Here is a 23,938-nt window from a genome sequence, read left to right as displayed (position 1 = left end):
GAGCCACCAACCAGATCAAGAAAGAAAAGATATCCAGCTCCCATTAGGTGTCCTGCCCCGTCATGAGAAGGGCTCCTCTGCCAGAGCTTCTCTGGGAATTCTTTGCGGGCATTACTGTTCCCATTTTACAGACATGGGCACAGAGGTTTAGAGAGGTGCTGTGACTTGCCCAAGGTCACAGAGCTTGGAAAGCAACAGGCTCAGAGAGGGCAAGTGATCATGATCACCCAGAGGTCACACCGCTAAAACTTACCACCTGATAAAACTGCAAACTAAATACCAAAAACTAAAACTGCGCTTTATTGGGTGTTTACTATTTGCAAGGCACCGTGCTAAGCTACTTGGTCGACAACAGTAGCAGTTGCAGCAGCAGCAAGCACTCTGCCACTTGAGGTGCATACTCCCCATGTCAGGCAGCTTGGCACTTTGCGCAATCCGCTCAGTGAATTCTTCCAGCGACCCTATGGCTTGGGCTTGGGTCTCGAACCCATTTTACAGAAGAGGACACTGAGGCTGGAAGGCTGAGGCCCCCGCCGGATATGCTTAGCCGGCCTGGCACCGGGTATGCCCGGCTCCCCGGGAGGCTGCAGGAGGGCCAGGTGGCATGCAAGGAGTTAAGCGGTAGGCAGTGCTGTGGCTCCGTGCGAGGAGCGCGCCGGGCTGAGGCGCGCTGCTGGCGGCGGCGGCAGCGGCGCCGGGAGCTAGGGCTGGAGACCTGAAGTCCGGGGGAGCGAGCGAGGCAGCCGAGGAGGCAGGGGCGAGGCAGCCAGCGAGAGCCAGGCGGCTGGAGCCCCGCGCGGAGCCGCAGCCAGTGTCCTGCGCGCACCGGGCCCGGGCATCTCCATCCCCCGGGCGGGTGCCCGTGCGGGGCCTCGCCGCGGTTCGGGGCACCCGCAGTGCCGCCTGCCCGAGCGCCAGGCTCGCAGGAGCCCGGCTTTTACTTCCTCTCGCTTCCGCCGCCTCCCTGGCTTGCCGGCTGGCGTCGCCACCGCCTCCTCGTCCCTGGCCACCGCTGTCGCCGCTGCTGCAATTCAAGGCGCACACTCTCCCACTTTCCCACTGGAGGCGCAGAGGATGCCCCTTGAGCCAGACCTGGAGAAATAGCCCCAGGGCCCGGCAGGAGGAGCCTTGGTAGCGAGAAAGGAAATCCAGGCTCCGCTTTCCTTGAAGCCACTGCAGCAGCTGGGAAGGCGCCCACAGAGCGGGCGCGCCAAGCGGGACGCGGGAGTCGCAGAGAAGGACCCCGGGCGCCTGCTGAGCTCCGCTGGCAGAGTTTGCAAGTGACGGAGACCCTTCAGGTAAGGACTCAGGTGCCTGGCCCTGGGAAGAGGGTTCCAGGAGGGAGCGGGGCGCGGAGCTGGTGCGAAATGTGTTCTGCCCCCAGATCTGGGCTTCGCTTTCCAGACGCTTCCCCGCAGGTTGGGGGCTCGTTGTCCAGAGCCCGGCGAGTGAAGAACCCAGAGTGGTGACAGCCCAGCTCTGCGTAGATGACAAACTTTCTCTCTTCTGGCAGAGGGTGGGACATTCCGGCTCATCCAGGCATCCTTCCTCTGGGCATTCCTGTGCCCCCTACAGGCATGCATTCAAGGGCTTCTCCCGCGGAGGTGGGCCAGCGGGGAGGCAGTGGGCCCCATAAATTTGATTTATGAATCACCCTCTTTCTGGCCAGTGCAGAGTTCCAAGGGAGAGGGAGGTAGTCATATTTCCAAGTTGGCTGTAGAAGATGTTTCTTGGGGGTGATACTCTGGTGAATGAGGCTGCCTGTCATCTGATGCCAACAGCCAGAGCTGCCCAGGCAATGGGCTTTGTGTAGGGTGCCTTGCAGATTTGCTTATGTCCATTCTGGGGTGTGTGTGTGTGTGTGTGTGTGTGTGTGTAAAGAGAGAGGGGGAACTAGAGACTAGGGGACCAACTCAGCCAAATCGCCTTCTTGCAAGCCCTTCCAGCAGCCCCAGGTATCTTCGAAAGAGCCAACTCACCTCCTTGGCAGAACCACTAGGAAGGGTGGAGGTCACTTCCTAATTCTTACGGCTTCAAAGGGGCTACTCCTTAGGTGAGCAAAAAAATAGGGGAAGTTTCCTGGGCTGCTCAATGAGACCATTCCTATTGGAGCCTGGGGAGGTGCAAACTTTTTGCAGAAAAGGGGCTGGAAGGGCCACATGGAGAGGGGCTCCTGGCATTCTCATCCTCACACTCCAGGCCCCTAGAGGCTCTGCTGAGCCCCGCACACAGCTCATGAGTTTGGTTAGATGATTTTTTTTCTATTAGTAAAAAGCATGCTCCAAGGAGGTCACCTGGTCTCTGAGGATCATTTTGGAGCTGCCCCTGTGGTCACAGCCCCATAGATGGCATGGTGCTACCTACTTGGACTTGGCATCTGCCTCTGAGGAGTAGCATTGCTGTGTTTTTTTTTTTTAAAAAAAAAACAGTTCTTGGGGTGTGACATGGGATTCCGATGTCAGGCCAAGTTAGGAGCTGTGCCCCTAGGCTGCCAAAACCCAAGAATTCCTCCAGGGCATCAGAATCTGGTGTTTGATATCCTGGAAGAAGCTCTGGGTCTGGGTCAGGAGGTTGAGCTTCAAGCTGGCTCTCATTTGCTGTGTGATTTTGGGCAAATCACTAGACCTCTCTGGGCCTCAGTTGCGGCTTCTCAAAAATGAAGAGATTTCATGTATCATCAGAGGTCCCAGTTTAGTTCAGACACTCTGTGGCCCTGAGTGATTGTCACTGATGAGATTTTCATAATCCCAGGAGGGGATCTTAATTTCGAATTTAAGAAACCTAGGTCTCAGGTCAGATCTAAGTTTGACCAGTCACTTCCCTCTCCACACTTTGGCTCCTCCACTGTAGGATGGGGAGCTCACAGTTCCTACTTTAGAGGGCTGTGGAGAGGACTAACTGAGATGGTGCCTGGAGGGTGCTGAGTGTAGAGTTTAGCAAAGAGTGAAGCTCCACGGTGCCAAGGCTACCTGCTTTCGGGTCTTGTGTATGGGCATCTATCTGGGTGCTGTTTTCCCCAGGGAGGCTGGCCCTGTCCCACCGAACACCAGGTGATCCTTAACTGCATGGCAGGGCCCTTGTTCTCTCCAGTCACCTGACAATGCAGTCCCCGCCCTCTCTCTGCTTTCTCATAAAATCTCTGCTGGACCAGCCACTCCTAGTGGGGAGCCCAGGGTGGTCTGGGAGCTCTGGGTGCATCCAGCTGCTGCATCGCCAGGACATCAGGAGGTGGAGGTAGGCAGTCTCCGTGGCTTCAACTTTGCAGCTCTCTAGGGACCAGGGCAGAGAAGTTCAGAATGTCTGCATGTAGGGCACTCAGTCAGCTGATGCTTGAGAACTACCCCATGCTGGGCAGACAAGGCTACTGCTCTTGGCAGGACAAGTCATGCTGGGGAAAGAAGTGTCTTACAGCAGTGTGTGTGTGTGTGTGTGTGTGTGTGTGCATGCGTATGCTCACATGGGAGGATCCTGAAATTGTCAGGGAATGCAGTGGACTGGTCAGTGAGATTTTTTTCTGCGTGGTTCTGAGGCTTGTGGGTTGCCCTGGGTGTATGCTGAAACCATCAGTGGGGAAGGCAGACCCCATCCTAGTGACATGGATTGAATTCATGAGGGACAGGAGCAATTCCACTGTGTGCTTGCTTAGTCTGTAGACTTGACTTTTAAGACTCAGAAAAATGAAAAATTTGCTTTCATGGTAGAGTAAGGTGTGTGTGTGGACACCTGTGTGAATGTGTGCATATGTGTGCATTCTCATGCAGGAGTGTGCTCATGTGCCTGTGTGAGCATAACTTACATGAGAATCATAAGTGTGAATAGTGTCAATGTGAGTGTGTAGTTGGTGTCTGATGGATTTATGAGCTTGAGTGTGCATGTCTATGGATTTATGAGTGTGTGTGTGCATGCCTGCAAGAGAATGGGTGCACGTGTAAATCGGTGCAAGGGTGGGTATGTATATACGCTTGTGAATGTTAAGCAGTTGTATATATGTGAGTCATGTGTGTCTGGGCTAAGCAGGTGCATGCCTGCACAGATGCGCGTGTGTGCTCTAGGGGGTCTGTGCAGAAATACCCGTGTTTATGAAGCTGTACTGTCTGCCTGGTGCATGTATTCATAGCTGTGTGTGTTATTTGCATGTCTGTGTGGGCATTTCTCGGTGCCTGCATATATGTGATTGTACACATGTGCATACAGCCATGTGAGTGTGGGCTGGTGCTGTGCACTTACAGGCATTATGTATCTGCATGTTTTTTAATGTACCTTTGTGTGTGCCTCTATGTGCATATGTATGTGTAGCATTGCACACCTGATTGACTTTGTATGTGTGTGCATCTGTTTGTTGTGGTGTAATCGCTATGAATGTCTCTGTGTATATGTGAGTTTCTGAACGTGTGTATCTGTGAATGTTAGAGTGTGCATTTGATTGTGTCTGCGTATACATGTGTGTTTCTGTAGGTGTGTGCCTGTGTGTATTACAGTGTGAACTTTTTGTGGATCTCTCGACATATACACAGGTGTTTCTGAGTATATGTGACTCTGTGTAGCATTGCACACTTGAGCATATGTCTGTGTGTATGTGTGTGTTTGTGAGTGTCAGTATCTGGGTGTGTCAGTTGCAGTGTACATTTGAGTGTGTCTGTGTGCGTGTGAGTGTCTCTGAAGGTGTATTTCTGTGTGTTCCAGTGTAACTTTTGCACGTGTCTCATGTATGAGCCAATTTCTGAGTGGTGTTGTACTGTATCTTTTTGCATGTCTGTGGACGTACATGTGTATTTTTCTGAGCGTGTTTGCCTGTTTGTGCAGCAGTGTAACTTTTGTGCATGTCTGTGTGTATGTGGGTACTTCTAAGCATGCACATCTCTGAGGGTGTGTCTGAGTGTCTCTAGGGGTATAAACAAGTGTGTGGGTAGAGGGGTGTGAACATACCTGAGAGCTTCCAAGCAAAAACTGTCTCTGAACCTTCAAGATCACTCTTCTCCCTGCTCCACAGGACTGAACTGTGCTTGTGCCGTGCACCTTCCGAGTGTTGATTCAGCAATTGGTGCCAGCTCTGAGCACAGTGTTGGATGTTGCGTGCTCATTTTTCCAAGTGCCTTTGCCTTGCAGTGCTCCAAAGCCTGGTGTATCCCCCTGCCCCCGCCTCCCTCACCTTCTGTAACAGCCCAAATCTATCTCGCCAGAAGCCTCCACTTAGGACGGCTGCTGAACAAACTCGCAGATGTTAAAAGCACAGGTATAATTTTAGGCAGAAGGTCTGAAAATAGGCAGCCTAGGATGTGCTGAACATCTCGACAGCAGTGTTTCTAATTAGGAGCAACTTGTTTTCCTTAAATAAACAAATCAAGTGAGGAAAGAAATTGCCCGAGATGAATGGCTCCCTGGAGCAGGTCCAGATGTTGGAAAGATAGGGACTGTGGTGGGGTATGGGTGGGTCTCTTGTTCCCCATGGACCACAAGTGTTGCTGCTTAGGGGCCTTCCAGATTTTGCTCAAGAGCTCATGAGACAGAACCTTGAGGTGAGAAGCTGGTGAGGAGGGCAGGGCTGGGCCACTGTGGGGCCCCTTTCCAAGGTCGGCCAGTGCCTGGTTATTGGGGTGGAAGCATCACTGTTCCCATTTCATCCCTCCTCCCTGTATCCATGCCCTTAGCCATAAGACGTCACTGCTCTTCTCATTCAAGGAGGAGGCAAAGCTTATACCCCTGCTCCCTCCCTTTGGGGTTCGGCCATGTGACCAGCTTTGGCCATTAGAGTGAAGTAGAAGAGATAGTGTACCCATTCCAAGCTTAGGCCTTAGGGGACCTTGTGTGTTCCTGCCATGGCTAGGTGGAGAACTGCCCTCTCAGCCTGGCCCTAGAATGGGCACATGTTAAGCCCCGACCTTGGTGAGGGGATGAGTCCAGCCAAGTTCCAGCTGGTCACAAGCGGATCAGTAAAATAAATGCCTCTCATAGATATCTCACTAGGGTTTTCTGGTTGTTTGTTACACACCATTGTCATGGTCATAGCTAACTGATGCAGTTACCAGTAAGTCGTCTATATTTCTTTCTCCTGTTTGACCCTGGTACTTATTCAGAGGTGCATAATGAACACCTGTACTTCTCACTGTTGGTGCCCCATTCCTACCTTGCTTTCTGTCCATCCTAACATCAACACTAATAATAATAAGTAACATGTACAAAGTGTTTACCAGGTGCACACACTGTGCCAGGAGCCTTGTGTATCATCTAGTCTTCTGTCAGAGAGATGAATGACTTGTCCAGGTGACACAGCTCATAAGCCAGGCTTTCTGGGATTTGCACACAGATCACCTGATGTCAGAGACTGTGTTTTTAACCATGATGTCATATTGCCTCCCAGTGTCAGCAGGCATGTTTTATGTAACTGATGTCATAGTATACATTTGACATTTCTCCCCTTAACTCACCTGGAGGTTTGGTTGGCAGAAATAAATTATGTCACAGAAGTGGGAAGTGTCTATTTGAATGTGGTGAGACTTCGTCATCCATCCGTCCATCCATCCGTCCGTCCTTCCATCCATCCATCCATCCATGCATCCTTCCATGCATCCATTCAAGTATTCATTCGGCATCAGTATTTGCTGATATTCAGTGTTTGCTCGGAATCTTCTCAGCATCATACTCTGTGCTGGGCACTGAAGATGCAGAAATGAGAGATCCCAGCTCTGTCTTCAGTGAGCTTACAGTCTGAGGTAGCAGTAGGAGAACCTGGGTTCTGGAGGCAGATGAAGCTGGGTTCCAGTCCAGACTTTACCCTTTACCAGAAGCAACTTCAGCCCCACCTCACTGGATTGTTATAAGGATCAAACAAAGTAATGTTGGCAAAGTCCTTCACACAGTGCCTTGCCTGCTGGAAGCCACAATAAACAATAACTCTTCTTCCTCCTATTCTTTCTCCTCCTCCTCCTTATGGCGGAGACAGTTGAATGTCACTGCCAGAGCAATGCAGAGATAAGAGAAAGCAGGGGCCTCCAGATCCCAGACAGGGTGACCAATCATCCTGACTGCCTGACTCTCTGGAACTGAGACGTTCTTTAGGATACAGAATTTTCAGTGCTAAAACTGGAAGAGTCCCACACAAACCAGGACAAGCTGGTTACTTTAATCCCAGAGGAAATATCAGACTCAGCTTGGAATGGTCTAGAATAGAGGTCAACAAACTATGGCCCACAAGCCAAATGTGGCCCACTGCCTGTTTTTGTAAATAAAGTTTTATTGCAACACAGCTAAGCCCATTCATTGACCTGTTGTCTATGGCTGCTGTCAAGCTACAACAGCAATGTTGAGTATTTGTGACAGAGATCACATGGCCTGCAAAACCTCAAATACTTACTATCTCGCCCTTTACAGAAAAAACTTGCTGACCCATGAGCTAAAATCCCAGCTAGGGTCCTGGGCTTTGAACTAGGATGAGCAAGGCAAGAATTCGATGAATTTGGCTGAATCATTGTGAGTCAGGTGACATATGGGGTTTGTATTCATCCACAGGTGAGGCATCTGGAGGGTCAGAAGAGGTGCAGCAACTCCAGAGACTGTGAGCTGGAGAATTCTTAGATGGAGAGATGGAGACCCAGAAAGGGAGAGAGACAACCCAAGGCCACGTAGACAGTAGGAGGCAGGTGACAATGGTCCTGGGAAAAGAGTTTCTGCGTGGGAAGTCAAGAGGTCTGAATCCCAGCTCTTCACCAACTGACTTAGTGGCCTTTAGCAAGTCCCTTCCCCTCTTTGGGCCTCAGTTTTCCCATCTATAGAATGGGAGAGAAGTTACATATCATCACAAAGGACTTCTCCAGTGCAGCTTTTTATGGTTCCATTTTCTTTTCTAATTGGAGTAGCACTAAAGCCTTAATGTATGTTGGCCTGTGCTCCAAGGTGGCCCTGCAGGACCCTGACCTGCAGACATTCCTGATCACCATGGCTTCTGTGTGCAGGGTGTTTACAGTGCCTGGCATTGTAATCAGAACTTCACTTCCATTCTCTCACTGAATCCTTGTGACAGTCCTGTGAGTTAAGGGGTTCCAGTCTCCACTTGACCCATGTGGACACTGAGGCTCAGCGAGATTCATTCACTTATCTAAAGTCACAGAGCCAGTGCATGGTAGAGCCCAGGTCTCTCTGATCTCAAAACCCATGTTCTCAGCTACTCCTCCCCATGCCTCCCCTCTCTGTCTTTCCCAGGTGGGGGTGATGCACGGTTTCAGGAACTCCTCAGAGGAAGCTTTCCCTTTTCTCTCCGTCTCCTTTGTTAACCTGCAAAGGCATGCACCAGGCCAGAGTCCATCCCCACAGGCATGAGGATGTGGGTTTATCAGTGAGGCTGAGGCTGAGGCTAGGCAGGTGTGGGTGACTGAATGGCTGGAGGGTCTCCTGCTAGAACAGTGAAAGGCAGACTACTCACCAGGACTGGGGGCTGAGCATGCTGGGCTCTGGATTTGCAGGTTCATGGAAAGCCCCTAAGCCTCCAGAGACAGTGGATCACCCACGTTTCTTCCCCACTTGGCTAAGATGGCCCTGATTTCTGCCCCTAGAATATCCATTTACACTCCAGTGTCCTGGGCTCTTTGCATTTTGAAATCCTCCCTGGTGGGACAGGTAGAAAAGCTAGAATCTCTGGAACAATTACATTAGTTTTAATTTTCACATAGCTCTTAGGTGTATCACCATTACAACTGCATGCCATTTACCCTGGAAACTCAACTCTCTATAAAACACATTAAGAAAGTAGTCTGATTTAATTTCTACAGTGCCCATATCAGAAACGAGCCAGCATTCCCTCACTCAGGGCCTGTTTACTCTTTCTCTGCACACCACTGTGATGAGCTCAGTGACCTGATTTCCCAGGCCTATAGCACGTGGAAGAAGCAAATGATGAGAGTGTAGAATGGTAGAGAGTACACAGTGACAGCAGGCAGAAGCAACAGCCTGGGAACAAGGGTAAAGATGAAGAGATTGCAAAAATAAGAAGCATATAAATAAAAGAATGACAGCTTGGGGGAATTTAGTGTAGTGGTCCAACAACCTCATCTCATAACTTCTGTCCAGCTGAATGTTATAGGACACTGAAATGGCCAGCCTCTTTGCTGGCCCCAAGAAATAGTTAAATCCTATTTAGTAGGCAGGAGCAAGGGCAAGGAATAATTCATTGAATAAAGTATTTGATCCCATGGCTAAACTAATAAATGTTTCTGCGTAGGTAGCCTCTTGTGTCTGAAAAATTCACTTACATAGAACTCTTCATTTTTCACAATGCTGGATTAGTGACATCTAACTGTACCTAGACAGTGTCTGGTATGTGATAGACGCTCGAGAAATGAACATTCTTTGAAATCAGGCAAATCTAGTTCAGATCTTAGCCACTTAACAGCGGCCAACGGCTCCCTCTCAGCCTTAGTGTCATCCGCTATACACCGAGGACAGCTGTACATGAGCTACAACTGCTGCAGAAACCCAAAGCACCTTCTTGCCTGTGCATGGCAGAAGGAACAGCACCACAGCCTGTCTCATGACATTTGCTTTCACCTTCTATATCTCCTGTGGGAGGTGGGCACATGCAGAAATCAGGCTAGAGAGGACTCTGATAAGTAAGGTTCTGTCATTCGATGCCCAGCATGTGGAAAGACCCACCACTGGGACAGGACATTGGATGGAGTTGGGTAAGCCAGCCTGCCATAGATGCCCTGGCCTCAAAAAAAATATGATGGCATCTTCATACATGTACAGTAGCTGGGCAAAAAAATGTCCCATTTAACTCTGTTGTGCCTTAGGAGTGAGGGCTAAGAACTTGGGCTTTGGGGTTGAACAGGTTCACTTCCGATCCCAGCTCGCTAGCTTATAGGCTGTGTGATCTTGAGCAGGTTGCACGGGCTCACGGTACCTCCATATCCTCATCTGTAAAATGGCAATAATAATACCTACCTCATAGGGTTCTTACAGGGATTCAATGAGATCATGCTCAGTGTAGAGTAAGTACTCAACAATGGTCATCTTAGCCAGAAGATAAGTCATTTCTCCAATGGGCATAACTAAGATTCTTCCTAGCACTAAAGTGCCTGTGTCTGTGGGCATCTGTTCAGGGCTTGTGATGAATCAGTCAGTTTCTGCCTCTTCACACCGTCTGGGGCATCTCCAGTAAGTTTTCTCTTTGAACTTCAGCTTCCTCTCCCATGAACGTTATTTAGTGATTTGCTTGATTCATAAATATGTTTGTGCATCCATTCATTTGTTTAACACTCCTTTATTAGGCACCTATTTCATTTCCTGTGCTGGGCCCTGGGAGATGAGCCCAACTTGATGGGCTTGGGTAGTGGTGCCCCCTGAGAGGACAGAGGAGACACATGGATAATTGTCCTGGGAGGGCAGCGTGCTTCATGTTCACAGCTGTGCCTGTGCACCAAGGTGGGACTGGCGCATGGTAGGTGCTCAGTGTTTGTTGAGAGAATGAATGAATGAGTGTCCTGTACTTAGCACCATCAAATGGGTGGATCCTATTGCTATCTGAACCCCAGAATTCTTGGGTCCCAGACTGAGAAGAGCAGCCTCAGCTTACTACCTTAAGAAAGAAAATAAGGAAGGTGTGAGTTCCCGGATCATTCCTTAGGCGTTGGAGGTCTGTCTCCAAATAAAATTTGATAGTTGTATGGGGTGGAATTAATTGGGGGAAACATACTTTCAAACAAGAGAGAATTTATGGCTGAATGACTTGTAGTGATTCTAGGAGGTGTTCTTCTTGTTTCCATTTTTATGGAAGACTCCCTCACCAGCCCTTGTGAACTGGGAACTTGGAACAGACCCAGCACCTGCACGTAGGAAGAATTTTCTCAGCTCAGCTTCAGATGGGGAAGAGATTAGGGTCCAGAGTGGCACGTGCCAAAGTGAGCTCCAAAGTGAGCGAATTTGAAGCTGTGGAGTGTTGGAGTTACCAGCATGGGCTCTAGACTGAAACTGCTTGGCTTCACAGCCCAAAACAGCCACTCGCTCACTCTCTAACTTTTGACAAGTGTCTTAACCCCTGTGCCTCAGTTTTCTTATCTGTAAAATGGGGATAACAATAATGCCTTCTCCACGGGTTGCTGTGAGTGTTTTTTAAGTGAATTCACATAGAATCTCAGCACAATGCCTAGCACATAGTAAATGCTCAGAACAATATTCATCATTATTAGTAGGGAGAGAACAAGCGCATATGAGGCTCTGAAATGTCAGAATGGTACACAGTAGGTTTTAAATAACAGAAACTCTCTCAGACTGGCCGAAGTCAGCGGCGAGTGGGCAGGAACCTAGCTCAGCAGTGAAAAGCTGGGAAGAGGCATCAGGCTCAGGTCAGAGAGACCATCAACTGACCACACAACCTTGGGTCACTGGCCTCACCTTTCTGTGCCTCAGTTTCCTCACCTGCAAAAGAGGAAGGGTGAGCTGAGCTGATGTGTCTAGGATGCTGTGAAGATGACGTGACCTTGTGCATGGGGAGTTCTCAGCCCAGGGCAAGAACTCAGAAGGCACATGGGATAGGATGATGGAGTCATTCTGAGTCATGCCCAGGGTCAGCCTGCCTGGGTTTCAGTCCTGGCTCTGCTGCTTCTCAGCTGAGTGGCCTTGGACCGTGAGTTAACCTCTCTTTGCCCCGTTTCCTCATTTGTAAAACTGAGATACAAAACTGGAAGGGCTGAGTGAAGATTCAATGACCTAAAATGGTGCCTAGCATATGGTACAGGTTACATAAGTGCCAGTTAGTAACGTAATGATTGTGATTGGGTGGCTTTTATTTCCGGTCTTGTCAGAGGTGAGTTCGATCATAGAGTGGCGAGGCACCTGCTAACTGTCTATGAGCAGAGTGAAGAGGCGTGGGGATTCTCTGGGCATCAGGGCCTCTCCCCATAATCCATCCTGGTGTAGCTTTTATGGCAACCTGCTGCTCTGTCTGTCTGCTTGATTTTGAGCACAGGCTGATCATGAGAGGTAAACCTGTGTGTTATTCAAAAAGAACCAAGTGGTAGTAGCTGGGGGCCCACACAGCTTGTTCCTGAAGTGCTGGGGATTGAGGTGTCAGTGTCTTCTCCCCTGGACCGCCCAGATCTTCTGCCCTCACCCCTCATGACCCCCCAGCCAGGGGCCTTTGCCAGCCCCCTGACCTCCTGCCAGCCCCTGTTACAGTCCTGAAGCCTTGGGCTGCTGTGATCACTGCCCCCACGAGTGTGAACGTCAGCAGAGCAAGGCTGCCAGCTCTGGAAGGGGTTCCGGGGAGCAGCCGGCCAGCCTTCCCCACTCCCTGGGCATCGTGGCAGAGCTGGGACTAGAACGTGGGCCTTTCACATCCTGATCCATGACAGGTCCTGTGGCACCTTCACTCCTGTGCTGCTTTTCGGCGTGAGCGGATGAGTACCCTATGGCTATGGGAAACAATGTCCACAAAGGTCGTGGCTTGAACAATACAATCTTTAAATTCTTTTATTTTCTTTCTTTCTTTACTTGTTTGTTTATTTTTTAGAGATGGAGTCTCTATCACCCAGGCTGGAATGCAAGTGGCATGATCACAGCTCACTGCAGCCTTGAATTCCTGGGCTTAGGTGATCCTCCCACCTTAGTCTCCTGAGTAGCTGAGACTTATAAGCGAGGCCACCACACCCAGTTAATTTTTAAAAACTTTTTGTTCTTTTTTATTTGTTTGTTTGTTTTTGTGATTTTTAAAAATTTTTTGAAGAGATGAGTCTCACTATATTGCCCAGGCTGGTCTCGAACTCCTGGACTCAAGCGATGCTCCTGCCTTGGCCCCCTGAGTAGCTGGGACTACAGATGGACACCACCACGCCCAGCTCTAAACAATACGAATTTACTATCTTCCGGTTCTGGAGGTTAGAAGTCTAAAATGGGTCAGCAGTGCTGGGTTCCTTCTGGAGGTTCTAGGGGGAGAATCCACTTTCTTACCTTTTCCAACATTGGAGGGCTGCCCATATTCCTTGGTTCATAGCCCCAAGCCACTCTGATGTCCGCTTCCATCATCATGTCTTTGTCTCTGGCTGTGACTCTCCTATCAGGACCCTTGTGATGACACTGGGCCTATTTGAGTAATTCAGGATAATCTCTCCACCTCAAAATCCTTAACTTAGTCACATCTGCACAGTTTCTTGTACTAGGAAAGGTCACATATTCACAGGTTCCTGCTTTTGGGGTGGGGGGAGCTGGTATATGATGAAACTGGAGTGTCTTCAGGGCCTTGTGAGCCCCTCCCAGCAGTGGGAAACCTTGTGAAGAGTTTAAGTAAAGGGGAATTGAATGATTCTATCAAACCCTGGCCAGAACAAGAAGAAAGGCCTCCCAGCTGTCCCCCCTCAACTTGAGGTGGGAGCCTATTGAAATCCCTGCAAAGAGCAGACAGAACAGGGTGATTTCAGCTTCATTATGCAAAACACCCAGCCTTCCAAGGGAGAGGAGTGCTTTGGAGAAAAGAGTCAACAAATTAGTTTCTTAATCTGCTTTAAGTTGCTAAAATGCCCCTGTCTTCCTTCCTTTGTCACTTGATGGGCCTGTGGGCTATTTTAACTTTTATTAGAACATTTTTTTTTTTAATCGAAGGAGCTTTTTCCTTTTTGAAAAACTAATCCCAGCTGTGTTTTGATAAGGTAGAATTAAAAATGGCAATGGGGAAATGCCACAGAAAGCTTTGATTTTTCTTCTTATGGCATCTGAAGTGATTTAAATAATAATTATATATTTCGTTTTTATACAGCCTCCTCTCCTCCCTCCCTGGCCTCCTCAAAACACCACAGGTACCAGCAGCTCTGAACACATGCTGTTTCTAAAATCTCCAACCCTCAGCTCCTGGAGGCAGAGGGACAGCCCTATAAGAGACCAAGATTTCTAACCTAGCAGCTTCAGGTGTAAGGCAGATCTTGCTCAAATACAAGTGCTCCAATTCACAGCTGTGTGGCCTTGAATAATTTACATCAATCTCCTTGGCCTCTAGTTCCTCATATACATAAAATCTCATATAAAATAGAGATAATGATAGTGTTTGCATTCATCAGGATCCTATTGGTTGTAGGTGACAGAAAACTCAACTTAAACATCCTTACACTCTTTTATTCTCAGGCATAAAATGAAATGTTTTGGCTTATATAACTAGCAACCTAGCTTCAGGCTTGGCTGGATCCAGAAGCTTGACATCTTACAGGTCCCCCTCTCTTTCTTTCTGGTCACCTCTCTCTTTTCCTTCTTTTCTCCTTCCTTTACTCTCTCTCTCTCTATATATATTTATTTCTCTTTAGAGACAAGGTCTTGCTGTGTCACCCAGGCTGGAGTGCAGAGGTGCTGTCATAGCTCCCTGCAGCCTCAACCTCCTGGGCTCAAGAGATACTCCTGCCTCAGCATCCTTAGTAGCTGAGATGTGGGTGGGTGCCACTGTGCCTGGCTAATTTTTAAAAATTTTTTTGTAGAGATGGAGTCTTGCTTTGTTACACAGGTTGGTCTCACACTCCTCGCCTGAAGCGATCCTCCCACCTTGGCCTTTCAAAGTGATGGGATTATAGGTGTGAATCACCACATCTAGGCTCTCCTTCATGCTTCACCAATCTTTTGGCTCCCATTTTCTCTGCGTGGGCTTATTTTAGACTAGCTCTCTTCTTCTAAACACCCATCAGTCTCTCCCTTCTTATATTGTGGCATCTGAAAGCCCAGTTCCAGCAATTCTGAAATCGAGACCTACAGCCTCCTGGCACCTGTCACAGCGACCAGGGAAATGATCTCTGCTGTTTGATCAGGTCAGGGTCATGTGATCAACCTTGACACCTCTTTGGGGGAGAGAGATGAATTACTGTATGTGGCTTCCTGAGCCACAAAGATAGCTGGGGAGGAGGTGAGCCCCCAGTGGAAAATCAGAACTTAGTTAACCAAGGAAAGGGAAGAGATAACTGGTTAGACTAAAATGACTGGTCAACAAGCCATCTAGTCCCCATCTCAGAGCCTTTTTGTGAGGATGATAGGAGATCAGGCATGCAAGGTACTTAGCACTGCCCCCAGCATGCAATGTGCCTGGTAAATCCCACCTATTATGACTGATGTTACAATTGTGATTATTATCAGCATGGTGATAATATAGGCCAGGCAGAGGCCCGACAAGTATCCAGGGCAATGGGAGGCACTCCACATCCTGAAGACTCACCCTGAGCATCCCACTAACCTCTGTGTAGCCTTGGATCAGTCACTTCCCTCCCATTTGGTTGACAAAAGTGGCTGTTCCCTAACAAGCCCCCACCTCCTGTGTCAGTTTAGCAGCGGAAAGCTGTGATGGCGCCAGGAATGCAGGGGGACAGTCACAAATCCAGATCTCGCCAGGACAGGTGGGTCCCATAGGCATGAGACAGGAGGAGGACTATGGTGAGCTAGAGACCAAGGGCCCCATCCACGGGGCGCAGCCTCTCCCAGCCTCAGCCTATCGTTGTCACACAAGAATGCCTGCCCAGGATGGTCACATATCTTGATTTTTTTTTTCCAAGAGAATTCCACCAATTTGGGCAATTTTAAAACACAGGGCAGGCTAGATGAGCGTGTCTGTGAGCTCGCTTGGACCACTTCTTGTAAAGCCAAGTCTCCTCAGCATGTGGGACCCAGAGCCTGTACTGTCTGTACGTTGAGAGCTTGTGTTGTGGATGACCTCAAAAGACACACTGGCCCATTGTTCTACAAACCTGGGTCATACGCGTTATGCATTCAGCATCCTTTTTCATGGCCATGGGAGCACCTGTCTTACTCTGAGCTGTGCCATTTGTAACAGGTTTTGTGGATGGAATTCAGCAAGAATGGCTGCTTTGAAGCAGTTCATTTTGCTGCTCGAGATTATTAATGTTCTCTCTGATTTCCTGCTTCACACTATTGATTTCCTGGGATAAAACTTTCTCTGCAGAGGCTGAGAGGTAATTCAGCTGCCGTCCTTATGTATGAGGGAAGAGTCTATCCTAGCTCTCTCCCAGTTTGTAGCTGTGTGATGGAGAGCAACTCACTTCACCTCTCTGAGTCTCGGTTTTTTCATCTGTAGCATGCAGACCCTTGGAGCTCCTGCCTTCTAGGAGGCGTCAGGAACATAGTAGGTACACAACAAAGCTTAGCTCCTCCTGTAAAACTGCAGCCCCAGCAGCCTGGGGAAAGGGGGTGAGATAGTGATATCCCTTATCACAAGTGAGCACTCACTCCATACTAGGCCCTTTCCCAGCACAGCCTCCTTTACTCCCCCAGCAGCCCTGAGCTTGGTGGCTTTCCCATTACTGTCCTCTTTTTTACAGATGAGGAAACTCAGAGGCAAAGGGACCTGCCTAAGCTCGCACAACTCGGACGTGGCAGAGCAGAGATTTGAACTCTGGCATCCCTGAATCCAGGCCCTGCCTCTTGTGACAGGGCCTTGCATTTCAAGGGAACCGTTTTACATTCGCACTGGCTGCACCCATGGGTACAAAGGATCCCCAAGCAGTGGAATCCAGACCCAGCTCTGCTACTCACTTACTATGTCACCTCAGGAGACTTTCTTGACCTCTCTGGGCCTTTGTTTCCCCCAGCTCCTTAAACAAACCTTGCTGCTTCCCACCTCAGGACCTTTGCACATACTGTGCCCTTGCCCAGCATGCTTTGCCACTCAGCCTCCACCCCTCTTCACCTGATTAATTGCAGCTCCTCCTTCAGGTCTTGGGTGAAGCATCACTTCTGGAAATTCCTCTGGGGCTCCCCTGGCATGTGCTCTCCAAGCTCCACAGCATTCCTTAAGGCTTTGTGATTACAGCGCCGTGTGTTGATCTAACCAACCTGCATCCCCTCTACCGGACTATCTGCTTTTGGGGGTCAGGGAACCAGCTGGGTCTTGTTCAGTAGGCTTCCCAGGCTAACACTCCAAGCCTGCCACATATATACAATAAAGCTGTGGAGTTAATAGATGGAGTTCAAAGAGGCCTTAGGACCCTAATACACTGCTGGTGGGACTGTGAATTGGTACAACTGCTTTGCAAAACTGTTCAGCAGTATTTATTAAGGCAGCACAATACATGCCCTATGACTCTGCTGTTTTATATCAAGATATACACTCAACAGAAATGGGTATACACATTCTTTTATTGTTTTGTAATACTCATAACTGTGAAAAACAAGAACTACTGAAATGTCCATTATGGTGGAATAGATAAGTAAAATGAGGTTTAGATATACCAAGGAATAGTACACAGCAGTGACAATGAACAACCTACAGCTATAAGCCATGAAAGGAGGCATTGTGCAAAAATAATGGTGAGTGAAAAAACCAGCTACAAAAGGGCATATACTGCAGGATTGTTGTTATAAAATGCTCAAAAGACAAGCTAAACTACATTATAGTGTCTAGGGATGCATGCTTTGGTGGAAACATAAAAACAAGGAAGAAATGACCACCATCGACCTGAAATGAAGGTAGTTGCCTCGATTGGGGAAGGAGGGGGGCACGTTATTAGAAGGGATCTCAAGGTGCTGGCAGTGTTGTTTCTTGCCCTGAATGGAGTTACATGGGGTGTGCATTCATTGTGCAAACTGCACATTATTGTACATGATGCAAATTGTACACCTTTGTTTTACATTGTTTTCTGTATTGTGGTGATGAAAAAAATCCCTTCCATCCCCCAAGATAATTATCTTTGGGGGTCCCCATCCACCAGGACCATCATCAGTTGGGCTTTATGCACAGAGAACATCCTCCAAAATCCTGTTTTAAGCCAAGTTACTCTCTAATTGAGTGTGGGCGTGCCCCACTCTCTCCTGTCATTCCCCCAGGGGTCCAGATTTACATGTGTGAAAGGAACCAGAGCAGCTTTTGTCCTGGCACAGAGGCCACCTGCCTAGAGGATACAATTAGCCCCTTTTCTCAGAACATGATAAGGATGGAGGATTGATTTCACCAGAAAGTATTTTTAAAAGAAAATATGAAAGAAAAAACGAAAACCTGGGGAGAAGCATTTTCAGATACCTACTTTTGCAGGCCAGGGAGATAAACTGTCCCAGATGGAGCTCAGATGACAGGGCTGGGCAGGGATTTGAATCAGGACACGGGGCTCCAAGGTGGGGCAGCTGAGGCCCAGGCCTAGGGTGGGCTGGCGTCCAGGTTCAGGAGAACTAGGTCTTTGGACTCAAATGCTCCAAGTGTTCTCCAATGGCCTTGACCTCCCTTTCTGCACAGACTGACAGGTTGGCCTGGGCCCTGGCTGGAGATCAGAGACGCTGTGATTTTTATAGGTCCTTCAAGCTCAAGTCAGGATGGATCAGGGTTAGGGTCTTCCAGGGGTTCCCAAAAGTCTGGCTAGTCCTTTTGGATTATTAACTCATTAATAATGAACTTCATCCATCCATACGAAACATTTATACATCTCTTGCAATTTATTGAACAGATATTAATTGAGCTTAGCTAGGCCTAGACTCTTCTAAACATCAAGTATATAATGAGAGTGACCAAATGATTGTGGTTTGCCTAGGATTTTCCCGCTTTTAGTACTGAATGTCTAACCGGCCTGGGAAACTGGATCCCAGGCAAACCTGGGCGGTGGGTCACCCTGGAATGGTGAGCAAGAAGCTCTGATGCCCACCCGCACAGAGCTCAGTGGAGGAGACAGGACATCACAGACCAGCATGCTCAGTGAGTTCTTTGCTTGAGGAAGCTTCCTGGAGGAGGTGGCATCTGACCTGAGCCACTCAAGAGAAGCAGGGTCAGGTAGGGGTAGAGAGTGGGAAGGGAAAGAAGACTGGGGAGCCTGCAGGGCTCATGTCATGGTAGGCCTTTGGGTCAGGGTGGGTGCCAACAGCCATTGGAAGCCCTGGGGCTTAGAGGTTAGAGATGGGAATCGAGATGTAAAATTTCTATTTAAAGATTCTCCTGGGCTGCTATGTAGGGAACAGGGGAGGGATTGGCAGGGGAAGGGAGGGTTACGAGTGGTTATCAAGGGATGCTTGGATTGGGCTGCCCTACTCATTTATTCTTCTAGACGCTCAGGTCAGAAATGTCAGGGACAGCGGGTATGGTGACTCATGCCTGTAATTCCAGCACTTTGGGAGGCCAAGGCGGACTAATTGCTTGAGCTCCAGAGTTTGAGACCAGCCTGGGCAATGTGGCAAAACTCTGCCTCTACAAAAAAAAAAAAAATACAGAAATTAGCCGGGTGTGGTGCTGAACATTCTTGGGGAGCTGAGATGGGTCAAGGCTGTAGTAAGCTATGATCACACCACTGCATCCCACCCCGGGAGACAAAGTGAGACCCTGTCTCAAAAAAAGAAAAGAAAAAGAAAAAGAAAAGAAAATGACCATACTCCTTCTCTCCTACCCCACATAAGATCTTTGGTAAATCCAATCACCAACATTTTCACCCCTCCGTCCCTATTCCTGGCCTCTCCCACCACAGCTCTGTCTTTTCTCCATAGCTCTTATCATCTTCGAATCTACCCTGTGAATGACTTATTTATTTTGTTTACTGCCTGTGTCTTCCCTCTAGAACAGAGTTTTGCCACGTTGGCATTCCTGACATTTTGAGCTCGGTCATTCTTTGTGTGGCGTGGGGGCCGGCCTGTGCATTGTAGGATGTTGAGCAGCATCCCTGGCCCCTACTAAGTAGATGCCGGTAACATGTGACAACCAAAAGTCATCTCCAGACATTTGCTGAATGCCCCCTCAGGTGGGGAAGGGGTGGCAAAACCACCCCCAGCTGAAAACCGCTGCACACAAAGGCTGGGATGTTCACCTGTGTATTCGCCAGTGTAGCCCCAGTACCTAGAAGGGGGCCTGGCTTTTGTGGTGCTTACTACGTATTTGTTGAATGAATAAGTGTGTGTGGTGTGAGATGGTGGGACCTGGCCTGGGGCAATGGCAGTGGGAGTAGTGGGGTAAGGGTTTTGGAAACAGTTCAGTGATAGAATCAATTAATAAATGGAACTACCATTATACTTATGATGGTGATCATTCTCATCCACTTCATTATCTTCTCCAGGGCTTGAATTCCTCTCATCATATGATGGAGGAAGATCAGAGAGGTTAGGGGTAACATGATGTGAGTAAAAACCACTCAGAAATGAGTAGTAGAACCAGGCTGGAACCTAGGTCTTTGGAAGCCAAGCCTAGAGTCTTTGCAAGTGTTGGCTGATGTTATACAATAACAATGACTGCTGTTTATTGAGTTCTTACTAAGTGCCAGAAACCAGGCTAAACATTGTGGATGGACCACTTCACTGAAGCCCCTGACAATATCCTGTGATTACTGTTATCATCCCATTTTTACAAATGAGGCCTCTGAGGATCAGAGAGGTGGAGTGAGTTGCCCACAGTCACACAGCAGGTGTGGAGCTGGGCATGTCTGACTCAGAGTCTGAGACTGACTTCAAGGTGGGGGCTCAAGGAGGCACAACTCACCTTCAGGTAATAGGCATCACCCCAGTGTCCCTTTCCTTTCTATTTAGCCAGCAGAGGAGACATGATCAAAGGATTCTCACTGGCATGCTAATTTTGGAAGGCTTCACTTTAGAGTGATTTGCAGGAAGCCCTGTAAAATTCACAAAGATCCCTGGCCATGTGAAACCTCTTGGTCCTTAACCTTGATCTCCCTGGCCCAGTGGGATGGGCAGGGACTGGGCAGAGAATGGGACTGAGGGATTGCAACAGATTTTCAGTCGAGCTAAACATTAGGAAACCTCTGAGCAAATGAAGGGTCTTTTATTTCTTTTCACCCAAAGACAACAGAGACTCGATGTCAATTTAATTAAATGCTGGAATGGAAGCCAATGACAACACTGGCTTTGCAGTTTAAACCAACAACCAACCAAACAAAAACTCCCTATATTTTACCACTCTCTCTTTTTGGAAATCTCCCCCGTAGGCCTGTCAGAAGTTTTCAGTATGCACCAACATCGGCCCCCACCACCCAGGCCCCCATTCCTGTGATAAAAGTCCTGTTGAGGGCCCACTTGACAGATGACAAAGCTGAGGCTGAGCCTTCAGTGCTCGGGCTTCCTGGAGCGGCAGGGGGATGCTCTCTGGAGGCCAGAGTATCTTATATACCACTACATATAGCCCCAACCAGATGGTGATGGTGTGGCCATGATGTGCGCCCCACCCTGCCACACACACACAATTAGGCTGTGTGCTACTTATGCAGAAACGTGAACAAGTATTTGTTGAGCACCTACTGTAGATACGGCCGTGAACAAGACGGACCCAGTTCCTATCCCCTGGCTCTTACAGCATGATTATAACAAACCCTTGTGTTCCGCCTACCATGCCCCAGGCACTGTTCTCAGGACATCACATACACTGGCTCATGTGATGTTCTCAACAACCCTAAGAGGTAAGAACTATTATTGTTCCCATTTCACAGACAAGGAAATGGAGGTCCAGTGAGGTCAGGCAATTTGACTTTGGATGCTTGGCCCAAGAGTTCATGCTCTTAACCACCATGCTAATGATGGTAATAATCATTATTATAATCATGATGATGGATTATTAGGTGCTGGGCATGTTGCAAGGAGGAACTTATTTAATCCTAACAACAGCCCTATGAGGGTGGTGTTATTCTTACCCTCATTTTATAGATGGGAAAACCGAGGCTCTGAGAGGTGAGGGGGTTTGCAACGTCATGCAGTTGGTGGCAGAGCCAGGGTTTGAACCTGCCTTTGACTGATGCCAAAGGCTGTATTCTTAACCATTCTTCTGTCTTTCCCCTCTGGGCAGAGGAGGGAGTATAGAATTCACCCTCTCTAATTGTAAATAAGTCATTTAAAGGAAGTGTTGTGAGCTTTCCAAAGGGAGAGGCTAGAGTGTGACGGGAACATGGAGGAGGGAGACTTGGTTTATTTCAGGGGATTGAAAGGGTCTCTCCCAGGAAGAGGTGTGGAGTCTGGGATGGGAAGGATGAGCAGGACTCGACCAAGCGAAGGGGTGTGTGTGGGTGGTGGGGATATTCAAGGGGGAGGGATGGATTTGCGGAAAGTCCCCTACAGAGGGTGGAGTTGGAGTATGGTAGGAACATAGCATGCCTGGCCAGAGCACAGAAGCAGAAGTAAAGAGGATGCAGTGACACAGGAGAGAGGCAAGCAGGACCCCAATATGCAGTCAGTGCTCAGTGTGTGCTTGGGAATGGATCCACTTTGACCTTCCCTTTGACACTCTCTCTGCCCACTCTGCCCAGAAGTGACTGCCCCCGCACACAAGTCCAGGTACCAAGCCCAGTGGGGTTGCCGAAGTGGCTGAATGTTGCTGGACCCAGCAGGCACTTGGGCAGACCTCTGCGAGAAGCTCTGGAAAAAAGACCCCTTGTTGGAGCCTCCAGGAGCCAGCCTCCTAGTGCAGCCTGGCTTCGGTCCCTACCTCACAACCCTTCCTCTGACCTGAGTTTCTTCTTGGATCTGGCCTTCTGCCGCCTGAGCATGAGCCCACACCCTGGCCCCTTGGTGCCCCGGTGCTCAGCTTCTGCTTGGCTGAGTCCAGTGTGGTCAGCACTCGAGCTTCCTTCACTGTCCTTCACTCCTTCCCTGTGCCCTCTCCCAGAGAGTTCACTCCCATGAGGTCCCGCAGATTCATCTACTGGTCAAACTGCTGACCTACCATCTACTGCAGGCTTTCTCATCCTCAACCCTGTTGACATTTGTGGTGAGATAATTTCTTTTTGTGGGCATTGAGGAGTGCCCTGTGCATTGCAGTGTGTTGAGCAGCATCCCTGGCCTCTGCCACTAGATGCCCATAGCACCTCCTCCACAATCATGACAATAAAAATGTCTCCAGCCATTGACAAATATCCCCTTGATGCAGGTGGAGAGGGGGAAATCTTGCCCCCAGTTAAGAACCACTGGTTTGGGCCAATCATAACACATTCCCTGGGAATTGGCAAACGACCTCCTTCCCAGGGATGGGGGCTCTGTTAGTCAGGAAGAGGGAAGAGATGGAGTACAGAATTTACTGAATCAAGATCAGAGGTGGACTCAACTCTTATTATATATTTGGGGAAATTGATGTTCAGAGGGAAAGAGACTCGCCCAAGGTACACAGCCATTTGGAATGCAAGTCAAGATTAGAATCTAGGCCTAACTCTGCCATGCCTCCTGATCTATGCAGCCCTCCTGGGAATCTCCCGGAATGCCATGAATATTGATTAACCACACACTCACTGGGGACTCCCTTGAGGCCACCCTCTGGGATCTGATCTAGTTCCCTCTCTCTCACGTCTGAGGGTTTTTAGAGATGAAAACCTACTCCATGGGCTAATGACCAATTAATTGTTCTCTTTGGACAGATAACACTTCTCATCTTTTTTTAGAATTGTGTTTGCCTCCCCTGAGGTCAAGCCAATTCTTTCCAACATTCTCTTAACTCTCTCCCAGCCCTCCTCCTGCACACACTGGCCCAGATGGGAGAATGGCTCTGTGATAGGAGGGCCGTTGATCTCCTTCCACGGGTGTCACTGCTCTCCTGGATCCAGCTCCAGGCATCGGGGACACTGCAGTTGCTCTCACAATGAGGGCATTTAACTGCACTCTGCTCCCCTGGGGGAACGCTCAGAGGAAACCCGAGGAAGGGCCAAGAGAAAAAGAAGAGAAGCAAAACCCAGCAAAACTGCCCATTCTGAGTGTGCTGCACTTGAAGAAGGAGGCCCAGCCAGCTCCAATTTCAGAGATTTTTAGAAAGTGCCTCTGCTTGGCTTGGTTTCCCCATTGGTGGGCTGTGACCAAGGAAGGATAAAGTGAGAGCCCCATTCAGGCCAAGGCAAGGGTTCAACCTGAGCAGGGCAGGGTGGGAGGCCAGGAGAACAAGGGCTCTGTGTGCTCCTGGGCACAGGACATATGCGCTGCACTCCCACAGGCTCCAGCCAGGCGCTGGACACAATCAGAAATCCATGATGTGGCCAGAGAAATACAGGGTTGGGCAGGTACTGATGCTGTGTAATTCAGCCCT

General features: G+C 48.9%; 1 protein-coding gene across 2 annotated transcripts in view; it reads left to right on the top strand.

The window, feature by feature from the left end:
- Positions 1–663: 663 nt before the first annotated feature.
- WSCD2 (WSC domain containing 2) overlaps positions 664–23,938 on the top strand; it is a 125,823-nt gene continuing 102,548 nt past the window's right edge. The window contains exon 1 of one of the 2 annotated variants that reach the window (XM_033220761.1): positions 664–1,298. The gene's annotated coding sequence lies outside the window, so the exon portion shown is untranslated. Of the gene's footprint in view, positions 1,299–3,104; positions 3,235–23,938 lie in introns of those variants that run through there. The other variant, XM_033220762.1, reaches the window with a different exon arrangement.

Source organism: Trachypithecus francoisi, unplaced genomic scaffold, assembly GCF_009764315.1.
Source record: "Trachypithecus francoisi isolate TF-2019V2 unplaced genomic scaffold, Tfra_2.0 Lachesis_group11, whole genome shotgun sequence".
NCBI lineage: Eukaryota > Metazoa > Chordata > Mammalia > Primates > Cercopithecidae > Trachypithecus > Trachypithecus francoisi.
Note: the sequence above shows the minus strand (reverse complement) of the source record. Positions and strands in the feature narration are given on the sequence as shown.